This window comes from Aythya marila, assembly GCF_965140915.1.
Source record: "Aythya marila genome assembly, chromosome: 21".
Lineage (NCBI taxonomy): Eukaryota > Metazoa > Chordata > Aves > Anseriformes > Anatidae > Aythya > Aythya marila.
This window is the reverse complement of record NC_139062.1, coordinates 2,919,729-2,933,200: the sequence shown is the minus strand read 5'-3', so window position 1 is coordinate 2,933,200 and position 13,472 is coordinate 2,919,729.

Sequence of the window (13,472 nt, the reverse complement as noted above, 5' to 3'; positions counted from 1 at the left end):
GCATGAGCAGGGTCACCACCCAGCATTGCTCTGCTCATGTGCCTCGCAGAGCAAGAAACAGGGGCCGGATGCACAATTATTTGCACGGCGAACACAAGGCCTGCTAGGTCCAGCCAAGGATGCAAATGGCACAGCTATCTTCAAAGGCAGGGCAGATTCGCCTCTTGGCATCTGTCCCTCGGGGTACTCAGAGGTTGGGGAACTGAAACTCGCCAGCCCTGACCCGGCGCCAGGAGCTCCTCGCGCCCAGGCAGCTGCACAAACCCTGCCCAGCTCCCAGGACGCTGCCCTGCCTGCTGCACCAGCAGGATGCTAAAATAAAAACGCAACCAGCAAAGGAAATGGCTTTTAAAAGCAACCGGCGAGCTGGCCTGCAGGACAGGAGAGGTTCCCAGCAGTGCCCCTGGAGGAGCACAGAGAGCCAGGAACCTCAGCTTGGTGCTTTGCTCAGCGCTGTCCCGTGGGAGAAGGGAAGCCTTGAGGGCTATTATTTTTTTTTTTTCCCTTTTTCTATTCCTTCTTTTATTTCCTAACTTAAGCTCGGAGCAATTGCATTCCCCAGCATCCCAGAGACCTGATTTGTTTTCCAGCACCACGAGTTTGCTTTTTAAACACCGACACAAGGCACGCTTATTATTTTTTCTCTTCTGCCCAAGGACAAGTGAAACGTGGCTCTCCTCCCTTACATCTCCCTGTTACTGTTGAACGCAGAAGCTTCCCGTGCAAGTGTCCCCGGTGGGCTTCCCACAGCTCCCCAGCACTCCCACGGCCAGCCCAGCCCAGCTCCAGGAGCGCACGATGCGCGGAGAGGAAGAGGCAGCCCCGCCGTGTTTAGGATTTTATTGTTGCAAGCCGCTCCTGTCCCGGCCACATCCGAGCACGAACAGCAAATTTGTCATTCCTGATATAAACCGAGGTGCTAAAAATAAACGAGGCGGCTTAGAGGAAGGAGCTCTCGCTACCGTGGAAGCCAAAAGACTCCCTTCGGGTGGCACCAGCCCCGGCTAAAGCGGCGACCTCCTGCCGGCCGCGCGGGTCCCGCATAAATCACCGCTGACCCTCGGCACGGCCACCTTGGAAGTGTGCGCCGTAACCTCTGCCTCCCCGGGGTGCCGTGAGGTTTAATTGCTTGCAGAGCGTGCCGAGCTCCTCAAAGCAATATGAAGGCGCAGACCCAGAGCCCACGGTGCACAGTTATCTCTCCTGCTCGGCTGGGCCGCTTCCCGGCGTTTCGCTCAGATGTTTTTTTTTCTTTTTTTTTTTCTTTTTTTTGCTCCATTTAATCCGTTTTAATTACCTTTCGCTGATTGCTTTCGCCCTTTGTTTCAAACATTTCGCATTTCTAATTACATCTCTGGGTTGTCCCCTCCGCGGCTGCCGGGGCTGGTTCTTATCAGGCAGGCAGGGTTTTTTTTTTTTTTTCTGGGTTTGTTTTCTGGGTTTGTTTTCTGATGCTCTGATGTGCCGGTGAGCGACAAGGCACGCTGAAACCCAACGCCGGGTCATGTTTGTTTGTTTGCTTTGCTAGCGCAGGAACTAAGCAGGTTTTCACAGTTTCTCCAGGAAAGGGGCCACCCATTTTGTGGTCTGAGCTTTGCCAACAGACAATTTAAGGCTTGAGAGTAAACAGGCGATTTTATCCGCCTCCTGCCGTAAATCAGTGGTTCCTGTGCTTTTTTTGGGGGCAGCTGCTCCGGTTAGCCAGACTGAGACCTTGTCTGAACCGGGCACCCTGGAGCCCACGGTGGTTTTGGGATGCTCCAAACCCTCAGGAGGTTGCTCAGAGGGAAGAGAGCAACCCAGGCTCCGCTTGGCATCGCTCAAAAGCGACTTAAAGGTGGTGATGAGGAAGGAAGAGCTAAACACCCAGCACGGTGTGTGTCTTGTCCTCTACGGAGGAGAAACCCAAGCAGTGGAAGAACCTCGCTGTGGGGACGTGGGGCCAGTGCCCACCAGGTTTATAGGGCAGGGAGGAGCAGAGGGCAGCCTCCTCTTTGCTCCGATCCACCTGGGTTTGTCCCCAGCATGTGGGTTGGGAAAGCCTGCGCGACCCATGACCAACCTGAGGCCATTTGGGTGGCCCCTAAAGCAACCTGGGAGGCTTTTCTCAGCCCGGAATGACTTCCTTATCCGCGCTTTATGAGCCTGGTGGCAATGAACCTTGCACCGAGCCCTGCGCCGCGCCGTGCCGCCGCACCTCAACCTTTGCTCTGCCCCTGCCCTGCAGCTCCTGGCCAGCCCCGCGGAGCATCGCCCCGTCTGCGTGCCCTGCACGGCTCTGCCCTCAGCAGCTCAGCCTCTCTTATCTCAGCCCCTGCCTCCAGCCCTGGCTCTCCCTGTCCTAAAGCGCTTTCCGCGCTCCCGTGTTTATCCTGCTGCCTCTCAGGTCCTCCTCCGGCTTGCCCAAGGTTGCCAGCCGCTGCGTGCAGCAGCTTGCTGCTTGCCACTTGGGCTTGCAGCATCCTTGTCCCAGGTGTGCCTTTGTTTCCCCAACGGGAGCTAAATCCCTGCCTGCCCAGCTGCTGGGGCATGGCAGGGGTGCTGAGCCACCCCGGGGCGCGCCACGGCTCCGTGCAGAAGCGAAGGAGCAGGGAAGCATCAGCCCAATTGTCACTTGCTTCCTCAAGCAGGATTTTCGCTTAGCTCCTTGGTGAGGAGCGTATGGCGAATACAACATTTCTGCTTCTTATTTAACGATCCGCTGACAGGGAAGATGGAGTAGGCAGAAACCTAAATTCTGGAGCCTCTCCAATTTTTTTTTTCTTTCCTTTTTTTTTTTTTTTTCTTTTTCAATCCACGGGAGCCCGAGCCTTTCAGCGTTTGGGAAAGCAGCAACAGGAAACGAGTCAGGGGGAATTTTAGGAGCTGTTGAGATGGCTGCAGTGTTTGACATTCCCAGAACTCAGCAGGCAGGCAGCTGTCTGCTCTATTAATCCTTCCCGAATTTCTCTCCAGCCCCACCGCCGCGTTCCCGCTGCGCCGGTGGCACACGGGAGGCACGGTCCCGGGTCCCATCCTGGCTCCATCCCTTGGGCACCACCACGGGGAAGCCCCAGCAGCCCCGGCAGCCCCGTTCTGTGGCCAAATGCCAGGAAAAGCAGCAGGGCCACGCTGGAAAAGCCTTGGCATCCCCAAATTACCACCGAAGCCTGGCGCGGCGTCAGCAGAAAATCCCCGCTGGCCGGTTCCTACCTGCCCGGGGGGGGGGGGGAAGCGGGGGCAGGAGGCAAAGCCAAACCTCCTCCTCCCGTCCCCACGCTCTGCCCCAGCCCTGCCTCCCCACCGCCAGGATTCCTCCCCAAAAATCGCTCCTTGGAGCTCAGCCACGAGCCCTGAGCGCTGAGGGGGAGGCGAGCCAAAAATAAACCCCGTGCGCGCACACGCGGCGCTGCGGTGGTGGGTTTTTTTTTTTTGGAGGTTGAGGGGGGGAAGAAAAGCAGGGCGGAGGGGGACGCGGCGGTGGGAGGGTGGCCAGAGGGTGAGGAAAAATTTCATGCTGGCCTCTTTAAAGGTGTGTTATTTGTTCAAGGCTGTCCAAACATTTGCGGAGTGCTGGCAGGCCCGGAATGTGTGCAAGAGCTCCGGCAGCGTGTCTTAGGCGTGGGAAAGCTCTGCTCTCCTCAACCTTTACAGGCTTGTTCCCCCTCAGGCAGCGATTCAATAAAACCCGCGCCAGAGATTTATTGAGCTGATAATGACAGCTTCAGTCAGCAGGCAGACACCAGCAAAGCCGGGGGAGAGAGGCTCCCGAGTCAAAAAAAAAAAATAAAAATAATAAATATATATATATATATAAAAGGGGGAGAAAGAGATCCTGGTGCCTGGCCAGGGCAGCCCCGTGCTGGGGGGTACCTGCTCGCCCCAGGGGGGCCGTGGTGGGGTGAGGGTGCTGCTTTGTAGGTGTGCACCGTGCTGGTTTTGTCCCCTTGCACGATTCCTGGTGGGGTGAGGGATGGGGCCGAGGGGAGGGTCCCTGGGGAGGCATCAGCCTGGTACCCCTGGGGCTCAGCCCCTGGAGGTTTCACCTCCCTTCTGCCACTGCCCTGGGACTGGGAGGTTTGGGGGAATTCCCTGGCCAAGCTGAGAAAGGAAGCGTGATGCCAGGCTCGCTCCGGGGTGGTTTTAATGCCAGTGCTGGGAAAATTGTGGCTCTTGGAGGATGAAGCCCCAGGAGGGCTTGCTGGAGGGCACTGCTGCAGGGCTGGGCCGTGCAGGGAATCCCTGTACCACCAGCGGTGCCGTTTTGGGGCCAGTGAGCCCCTCGGAGCCCTTTTACTGCTTCCCTTAGCAAAACCCTGGGAGATAAATGCGGGAGGAACCCAGGGCAGCGGCAGGAGCGTGCTTTGCGCCGGGTGGCCACTGCGGGGTTAAATCCCTCAAACACACCTGTGGTTATCAGGCCGGCTTTACCCATGGGAAACGCAGGAGATAGAAGGGAAGTGACTCAGCCGGAGGCAGCCGCGCAGCCGGGAACCGACCCTGGCTGCGATAACCGAGGGTTTTATGGCTCGGCCCAGCCAGCAGCACGCGGGGCATTCCCTGCTGCAAGCCCCGGCTGCAGAGCCACTTCACCGCACAGCCCAGGGCTCGGGTTGCTCTTTTAGCAAAAAAAAAACATTAAAAAAATCCTTTCCCGAGATAACCTCCAGGCTTGCGCAGAGCCACGTAGCTCCTGGCCTTGGCAGCCGGCTACCTGAAGGCAGCAGAGGCACAGAAAAATGCGTCTCGTAGCGCTGGGATGCAGCAGGACCTCGCATCGCCTCCCTTATTTAATCATTACCGTCTGTGCTCTTTCTGGCACTGCCAGCAGTCGGGAACACGCGAACACACAAAGCTTTTATTTTTTTATTTTTTATTTTTTGTATTTTTTTTCCCCGCAGTGAGAGTGAGAGGGGCTGGTGCAGCCCCACGCCGGCCGTGGTGTGGCTTTCCCAAGCTCGGGGTCCAAATCCCAGCAGGACCGAGGCAGCGCCGCGCGTCCCCGGGTGCCGGGGTTGCGGCTCGGCGCGGGCGCTGCGGTTCCAGCGGGGCCTTTGCAATTTGGCTGTCAACAAAGAGGGCTACTGGTTTCTATAATAAACACTCGGGGATAGGTTTTCAAAGAGCGGAGGCCCTGCCTCGCTCGGGTGTGTGTAATTTGTAACAGAGAGCAACTGCGCGGGGCTGGGCGGCTGCCGGGCGCGCGCTTGGCTCCAGCGTTTGGCCCCGGCTTGGGTGGATGGGGAGGAAGATGTTCCTCTGAAAATGTGACCCCGGTGTGTGAGAGCTTCGTGGGCTGGCTGGTTGCTGCCTTCAGGATGGCAATTGTAGGTGATATCCCAGCTGGGGAGGGAAAGCTGGCTTTTTTAGCATTAAAAAGCCTCAGCTCTGAGCTTTTACCCATATTCTCTGGTCCCAACATCGATCCTTTACCACAGCTGTGGTTTCACCTGCGGTTCAAGGAACCTGTTTTTGTTCTGAGGTGGTCCTGCGTGGCCCGGTGATGGCCTCTGTCCCTCAGCAGCCTGCTCCGAGGGACCCAAGGGTGCTGCTGTCTCTGCACGTGCTTCTTTTCGTGGTGTCCTTCAGACACGTGCCTGCACACTGCCGAGCACCCCCAGGAAAGGGCAGCTTGCAGAAACCCTCTGGGAACCCGAGCTGCACTGCAGCTCCTGGCATGGCAAACCTCGGGGGAACGGGGAATTACTGGGGACGGTGCTGATGGGAAAGGCACCACACTGAAGGCCCCAGGAGGCTGCAGAGCTGCACAGGGTGCGTCGCAAACCCCTGCGTACCCATGGGGGAGGCGCAGGCACTGCACGGAGGATTCAAAACCTTTCGTTAGAGCGAGAGACGCAGGTGGGACCTGCAAGAAAAACATGCCCTCACCCCGTGAGCATCCCACCGGGGCGGGAGGCGCCTTGTCCTTCCCTTTGTCCCTCTCTCTTCCTTCCCGGAGCCCCAGCCAGAGTTGGCGGCGTTGTGCAAACCCAGCCGCCGGCTGCCGCGGGGCGTGCGGCTCTCCGCCCGCTGACGCCGCTGCGGTTGAGTCAGGGATCAGATGACTGCTGCCCGGCATCAGGGCACGCCGTCCAGCTGCAAAGAGCGTCCTCAGGCCCAGGGAACCGTGGCCAGGAGGCAGCTCCTCCCTTCTGCAGCCTGGATTTGACCGGGGAGAGCTGTCCTCCTGCAGCTTTCCAGGGGCGGACGCGCGCGGCATCCGCTCAGCCGCGAGCTGTGCGCCTTTTCCAGCAGCAGCGCGAGTTGCTGCTAGAAACCTGCGCCCTCTTGGCAAAATCAAGAGCCCCTGCTCCTGGATAAGTGCCTGGCACGGCTCTCGGCAGCGGGGCAGCTCCCTCGCTGGGTGGCAGGTATCAGACGAGCCTCTTTTCTCCCGGCAGTGCTGTGGGAGAAGCCGCAGAGCCGTGGCGCACATGTGCGCGCACGCACGCAGCCCTCGCCCGGCCCTTCCAGAGGCTCTGCTGGATCCCCAGCATCTGTTCCACATCATCTTCCTCGTTTTGCAGGCTCCGTGGACTCGCTCCATCCTCCCCCCAGATGTTTCCATCCTCTCTGCATCCCCTCATGGCATGAATAACTCGCCGAGCGAGTGCAGATGTTTGGGTCCTGCCGCGAGCTCTGGCACGGGAGGTGCGGAAAGCTGGGCGGCTGCGCGCACGGGCTGCGTGCAGGGGCTGCATTCGGGGCCGTGCTGAGAGGCAGCAGCTCCCAAAGGAGCAGCGGACGGCCACATCCCCACCCTGCCACCTCTGCGAGAGGTCCATAAGGGTCACTTCGACCCCACAGGCAGCCGAGCCCCACTGGAATTCGGGGCACGGGCACAGCCAGCCCTGCATCGCACCCCATCCTGTCCTGGACCAGCAACTTTCCCCTTCCCAACCCTGCTCCATTCCCCAGGGGACACGGGACACATCCTCTGTGGGTCTGCCCAAAGCAGCAGCATTGGCAGCAGGGTGAGGGCAGGCAGCAGAGACCTCGGGAACACGGATCCTGCTGCTGAGAGACTCCATCTCCGCGAGCACATTATCGGCTCCTAACACACTCCCAGGATGAAAGCACAAGGGGAGCGATTGTCCGAGTATTTACCCAAGTTTAGGTCCGATAAGGGGCTGTTGATTTTACAAGTGCTCCTCGCGGCCCCAGGAATGACTTTATGGCTGGAGCGAGCAGGTGGAGCACTTGGCGGCGGAGAGGAAGGAGGGGAGACGCACCAACCAAGCCCACCATTATCCGCTTGTTTGCTGATGGCTCCCGGGCAATTTAACTCCTCGCTCAGCACCCCAGGGGACCCCGAGAGCTCACTTGAGGTTAGGGAAGTCACCACCAAATCCCTCACGCTTAATTTGATTTTTTTTCCTGAGAGTTTTAAGCTACGAATGGGAACTTCTGCACCGAAGGCCAGAACTTCTGTCACTGGGGTCTCTCCTCGTGGGTTGGATGAACCAAAAAAAAAGCCCTCGTGGGTTGGACTAACCAAACCAAACCAAACCAAACCAAACCAAACCAAACCAAACCAAACCAAACTGTCTTTAATTAGTGACAACATAAATCAGGGCAGGGAAACCACTGTGCAGCCCTTTGCAGCACCTGGGTGACACGAAGCTGTGCAAGCACCATGCTGGAGCACGGGACTGCAAGACAGAGCTCTGAAATGAGCAGAAAGTGCCAAAGTCCTCGTTTTCCCCCCATTTCTTAGGTGCAGCACCAAACAATGGACCTTTCTGGAGATGCCATCGACTGGGGTGAGGATGGGAGCTTAGCTTTTTTTCTGATAGAAATAGAAAAGGGTTTGGCATCCTCAGGAAGTCGGAGTATCTTTGCTCCCAGTACCTCAGATGTTAGAGCAGAGGAAAGCATTTGAAGTCAGACAAAATAAATAATTCAGCCCCTACATTAACACACCGGTTTCCTCTCTGCTGGCTCTGCCATTTGTCTGCAGCTCTGGAAGGCAGCCTCCTTTTAAGCTGGCATTTAAGTGTTTTCCTGAGTGCTTTCAGCTTCAACAAAGCACTTAAGGCCGTGTTTTAAGCTGGGCACCTGTTTAAGTGCTTTCTTGAACCGGGGCCATTCTGCGCTCCTGCCTCTCCGGCGCGCATCGAGCCAGGGGGCAGCGTGCCTGCAGCTGGGCACAAATTCGGCGTGCAAAAGCAGAGCGTGGCGTGCCTGCTCGCAGGCATCCGTGTGGAGCTGTTTATCTGGGTATCAACAAATAGGAGGCACCGAGGTGGAAGTGCCCTCGTTTGGAACAGAGCTGATAATGACTGCAAACACCCCGGCTGCTGGAAGGCCCCACGGGAGGTGCCGGCACTGGGTTCCCCACGTGCTGCTCTCTGTTTTTAAGCCTTACCTGGGCTGCCAAAACCCAGCCGCTGATATTCTTGGTCTTGGCAGTCCGGCTGCCGGAGCACTCAGGAGCAGGTCACCGAGTAATTAGAGAGATTGCTAATGGGCTGGCGAGCTGCAGCAGCCACCGGGGATGCGTGGCTGCGGGCTGGGAGGATGCCAGGAGCGCCTCGGCTGCTGCCCCGTGTCCGGTGCTTGGCCCTGCTGAGCAGGTCCACACGGTGCAAAGCTGAACCAGCAGCCGTGGGGGTTATTAGTTGTGGCAGTAATTAACTCCTGCAAGAGGCGAGCTCTTCCCCTGCAGTACGTGCTGCCCAGCAGGGATGCGGGACCGTGCCTCGTCGGCTCACACAGGACCCTGGGGTGCAGCTTTCGGGAGGAAACTGCTTGATTTTGGGGGAAGTTTTGGCTAGGATGTGCAGAACCAAGTGCCTTCGTGCTGGGCAGATGGAGGCAGGGATGGATGTGGGGATTTGGGGAGGGATGTGGGGATTTGGGGTGGATGTGGGGAGGTGGAGATGGATGTGGGGGTGCAGGGATGGATGTGGGGATTCAGGGATGGATAAAGGGGTGGATGCGGGGAAGTGGAGATGGATGTGGGGGTGTGGGGATGGGTGCAGGGGTGGATATGGGTATTTGGGGATGGGTGCAAGGATAGGGGGATGCAGGGATGGATGAGGGAATGGGTGCAGGGATGAACGGAGGGCTGTGGGGACATGGAGATGATGGATGTGGGGATTTGGGGATGGATGTGGGGATGCAGGGATGGATGTGGGGATTTGGGAACATGGGGATGGATGCAGGAATGTGGGGATGGAAGCGGGGATGGGTACAGAGGTGGATGTGGGGATGGATGTGGGGGCTCCACCACCTCGGCCCCCCACCCGTGGGAAGCCTCCAGCCTCGCCCAGCGCCAGGCGTTGGCGTGGCCCCGTGTCGAGCCCTGGCAGCCAGGTTAATGAGTTAAATTGAGTTATGCACGGGGCAGGGAGGGGAAGGAAGGGCCTGGGCTGGGGAGGCGAGTGTGGGAAGCCCTCACACGCATTTTATGGGCTGGCTCTTATCAGCAGCCCGGCCCTGAGCAGGCGTTGCCTAACCCCGTTCTTGGCACCGTGGGAGGAGAGGGAGGGAAATCCACCCTCAAACCCCAGCCCTGAGGGGTTTGACCCTAAATGAGGAAGGGGCAGGAGGAAGGCTCACTGCTGGGCACGGCGAAGGGGCAGTGACAGCCCCGAGCTGGACACGGATGCTCTGTCAGAGCGGTGAGATTTGGGGGGTGCCTGTGTCTTTTCCTCGTGGCAAAGACGCACTCGTGCAGAGCAGAAGGTGCTCATGTGAACCTGCTCCGTCCAAAACCATGGGGTTTTGGAACCCTTTGATCACTATGCAAATCCACCTGAAACGGACAAAAATTCCTCCAAGGTTCAGGCTTCAAAATGCCGCGGTGAAATTCTACCTGGAACCAAAAATGACCCACCCTGAGCTGAAAGCCCTGCAGCCACCCTTCTCCCCACATCTCCCTTTCCCCCTCCTGCTCCTTCCTCAGGTGCCCTGCAAACCAAAATGAGCAGCATCTGCCTGCAGAGCTCCACACCATGCAGCGAGGAGCTCTTCTCTCAGACATCCGAATTGCCCCGTGCGAGACCTCAGCAGCGCGCCCGAGCTGCTCAGGTGCAGCTCTTCCTCCCAACCCCACTCGTGGCCCCAGTCTGAATCAGCCCGACCAGAACAGGATCGCCCTGTCTGCACGGCCAGCAGCCTTTTTTGGGGAGGTGAATCAGCAGGGATCTGAAAACGAGGCACGATTCCTGCCTCGTGCCCCGTGGCCCCAGTCCCGGAGCTGCTGCTGGAGGTGGAGAGGTTTCAATGGGCTCTGGGCAAAGTCCAGGCTCCAGACACCTCCGAACCACGCAGCTGCTTGAAAAAAAAAAAATGTGTGTGGCTCATCAGGACCTGCCCCGAGTCCCAGGGGAAGAAGGGGAGGATGGAGTAAGAGAGGTGAGATGTCTCCGAGGCATCCACCCAAGGGCTGGACGCTCCACCCTGTGCGCAGCGCCGGGTGTTGCTAATTTCTTGTAATTGGCGTGCCACGAGGCAGGGCGGCAGGGGATTAGTGGGAGGAAGGCAAGCGGGGCAGGCAGCGAGGGAGCTGCAGCTCCGGGCTGCTCCCTGCTTTGCTTTGCTTCGCTTTGCATTGCTTTGCCCTGCTGAATTTTGCTTTTGCTTTGCCTTGCTGCATTTTGCCTTCTTGCATTTTGCTTTGCTTTGCTGCTCTGATGCCCAGCTGTGGCCAGGGCTCAGTTCCCGAGGGGATGCAAAACATCAAGGTCCTTCCTTCATCCTTTTATAACAGTGGAGCCTGAGCACGTAGCCAGACCCTTAGCTCTTTTCTTGAAGTCCATTTTAACGCTGTGACCGTGCCGGCTGATGTCTCACCCACCCAGCAACGTGCTGGTGAATCCCAGCTGCAGCCTCCTCAGGCTTCAGAGCCAACAACCCCGGTGCACTCCTGCTGCCTCACCGCCCCGTGATCCGCAGGGGATGGGGAAGTGGGCAGGGAAAAAGCAAACTGCAGGACGAGGTTTCCGTGTCGGGGAGTTCATGTCCGGAGCAGAGGGAAGCCGGGGTGCAGGCTCCTGCCCTATTTCCTCCTGTGCGTGCCTGTGCGCTCTTGCCTCTGGCACCCGGTGTTTACGCATGGCGTGCAGAATAACACAACTCGATCTGGACCCTTTTTTTTAAAAAAAAAATAGGAAAAATAAAATGGAAGAAAGAGCAAACCCCGAACCCTGCAGCTGGAAAAACACCGCCAGCCCCCGCGGCAGCCAAGATCAACAGCGAGGACAGGCTGCTGCTCTCCAAGGGGGACGCGGCTGGGTTTTGCTAACCCACTTCTAATTTGTGATGAAAATAATCCGAGAGGCAGGGCGGACCGGGGCCTGCCCACCGGGGTGGCTCGCCGGGAGGGTGTCCAGCAGCTGGGCTCCTGCAGGGGAAGCTGGAAAGCTTGGAAGCGCTGCCTTAAATAGGGGTTAAAATAAAGGGCCAAGTGGCAGCTGGTTTCTGTTCCCCAGAGCGTTCCCATGGGGCTGTCCCCTGCCTGTCCCCACCACTGGCAGGCAGCTGGGACCCAAACCCAATGCCTGACCCTGCTGGCACGAGGACCTTTTACAGCCCGTGTGGTTTTCTGCAGGATTTCTCAGGGCACTGGTGTTTGAAGATGGGGGAAGAGGTGATTTTTTTATTTTTTTCTTCTGGCTGTCAGCTTTCCTTAAGCCCTAAAGTGGTGTCGGCTGGCGGGAGTGAGGGATCGCCCCTGCCCTGTCGCTGTCAATTCTCTCCAGGACTTGCCACTCTCGCCCACCTTTCCAGTTCAGCTCTTTCTCAATCTCCGTAGCCTTATTGGCATGACACGGTTTGCAAGTATTGCCAAAGTTAATTCATCAAACGTCCGTCCCTGGGAGCAGGCATTTCTCAGCACAATTACTCCCCAAAGACTCATCCAATGCACAGAGCGGGGCCGAACACCACGGTTTAATGTCCTCATTAAATAACAATGAATAACACCCCCCCATCAATGTCATCCTATTTCGGAGTGCCGCAGCCTCTTGGAAACTCAGGGCCACAGGGACAGAGCTTTGGGAGCTCATCCCAGCATTTATTTGGATGACAGGCACCCACCCAGCACCGCCGTGCTCGTCCCTGTCCCGAGGAGCTCGGACAATGCAGACACAAAAATGATCTTTTTTTTTTTTTTTTTCTTTTTTTTTTTAAATTTTATTGCGAGGTGCTGCCCGGGGGCGTGCAGTGAGTCAGCAGCAGGGTTGGGATTTCAACCCAAGGCCTCCTGGGGGGCTGCACTACAAAACCAGCTCGGCCCCCGGGATGGGGTTTGCACCAGGGACCACCGCGGGTGCTCCGGCAGCTCCGTCTCCAGCCAGCTCTGCCCTGATCCCAAATTGCTGAATCTGGCCCAGCCCAGCCCCAAAGCCTGCATTTCTATGAGGGTTGGAGCGATGCCCACGTGCTTCTCTCTCATAGCCTGGGATCCTGGAGGAGGAAAGCCTCGTGTTCATCATCAGCACCTCGATTTTGGATTCCTGCTCAGCACAGCCCCGTACCCGGCGTGTGCGTGCTCCTCCTCAGCACCCAAGGTGGGCTGATGGGGCTGAGCTCGGGGGCAGGCAGCTGGCAAGGCTCAGCTGTGGTAGCACGGAGAATCAGGAGCTTGCTGGAGCCTTGCAGCCCTTCAGGCAGGCTCGCTGTGCCGGGCCAGGGCTGATGGAGAGCCCTGGAGTTGTTCAGGAGGCTCGGGACGAAACCCCTCCCCGCAGGAGTGACCGAGTTTCGTGCGTGTCGTGACAATTCCCTGACCTCTCTCCCTCCTCCGCTCCCATGGAAGCAATTACCAAGCCACCAGACGCTTGCTCTGTTAATTTTGGCTGGGAGATGGACGCGCCAGGCCCGCCTGCGCGCAGCTCTGCACACGCAGGGCACATCCAAATCAAATCTCTCCTGCCAGACACCTCGCCATGGCCCCCACGGGGTCAGCGGTGGCAGACCCACGACCTCACCGCCCTCCCTGCTCTGCTTTTTGCTCCCTCCCAGAGCTGGGGATGCTCACCCAGCTGGAAGACCCCCTCCACCAAACAAAGCAGCAGCCCCATCAAGATAAAACCTCCCAGAGAGGCTTTCCAGCGGAGATTTCCCCGTGCCCAGGCGGGGACACAATGGTGGGAAGGAAGTCGCGGCCATCACCGGCGTTGTCTCAAGGTTTAATCGGGCCCTTGGGGATTAGCACCTCAGCACCGAGGGCACAGCTGGGTGGAAAAAGGGCTCGGCCCATCCCGTGGAGAAAGGACGGGTCCTGCAGGAGGACTTTTTGGGTGCTGTGAGGGTGAGGGATGGAGATTACAGCCGAGGAGGGCTGGGGATCACTGGGGGGCTGCGCACTGCAGCCAGGGCCCCTCCAGCTCCCCCAGTTCCTTGCCCAAGGCAGGGGGAATGGGCAGGAGCCTGCGTTTCCCTCGAACCTGTTTTCCAGATCTCCTGGCATCCTTCCACGGCTGGCGGTGCGTGCGTCATCGCTTTACGAGGCTGCCTCGTTCCCCGGGAGCCCCCTTCCCCTC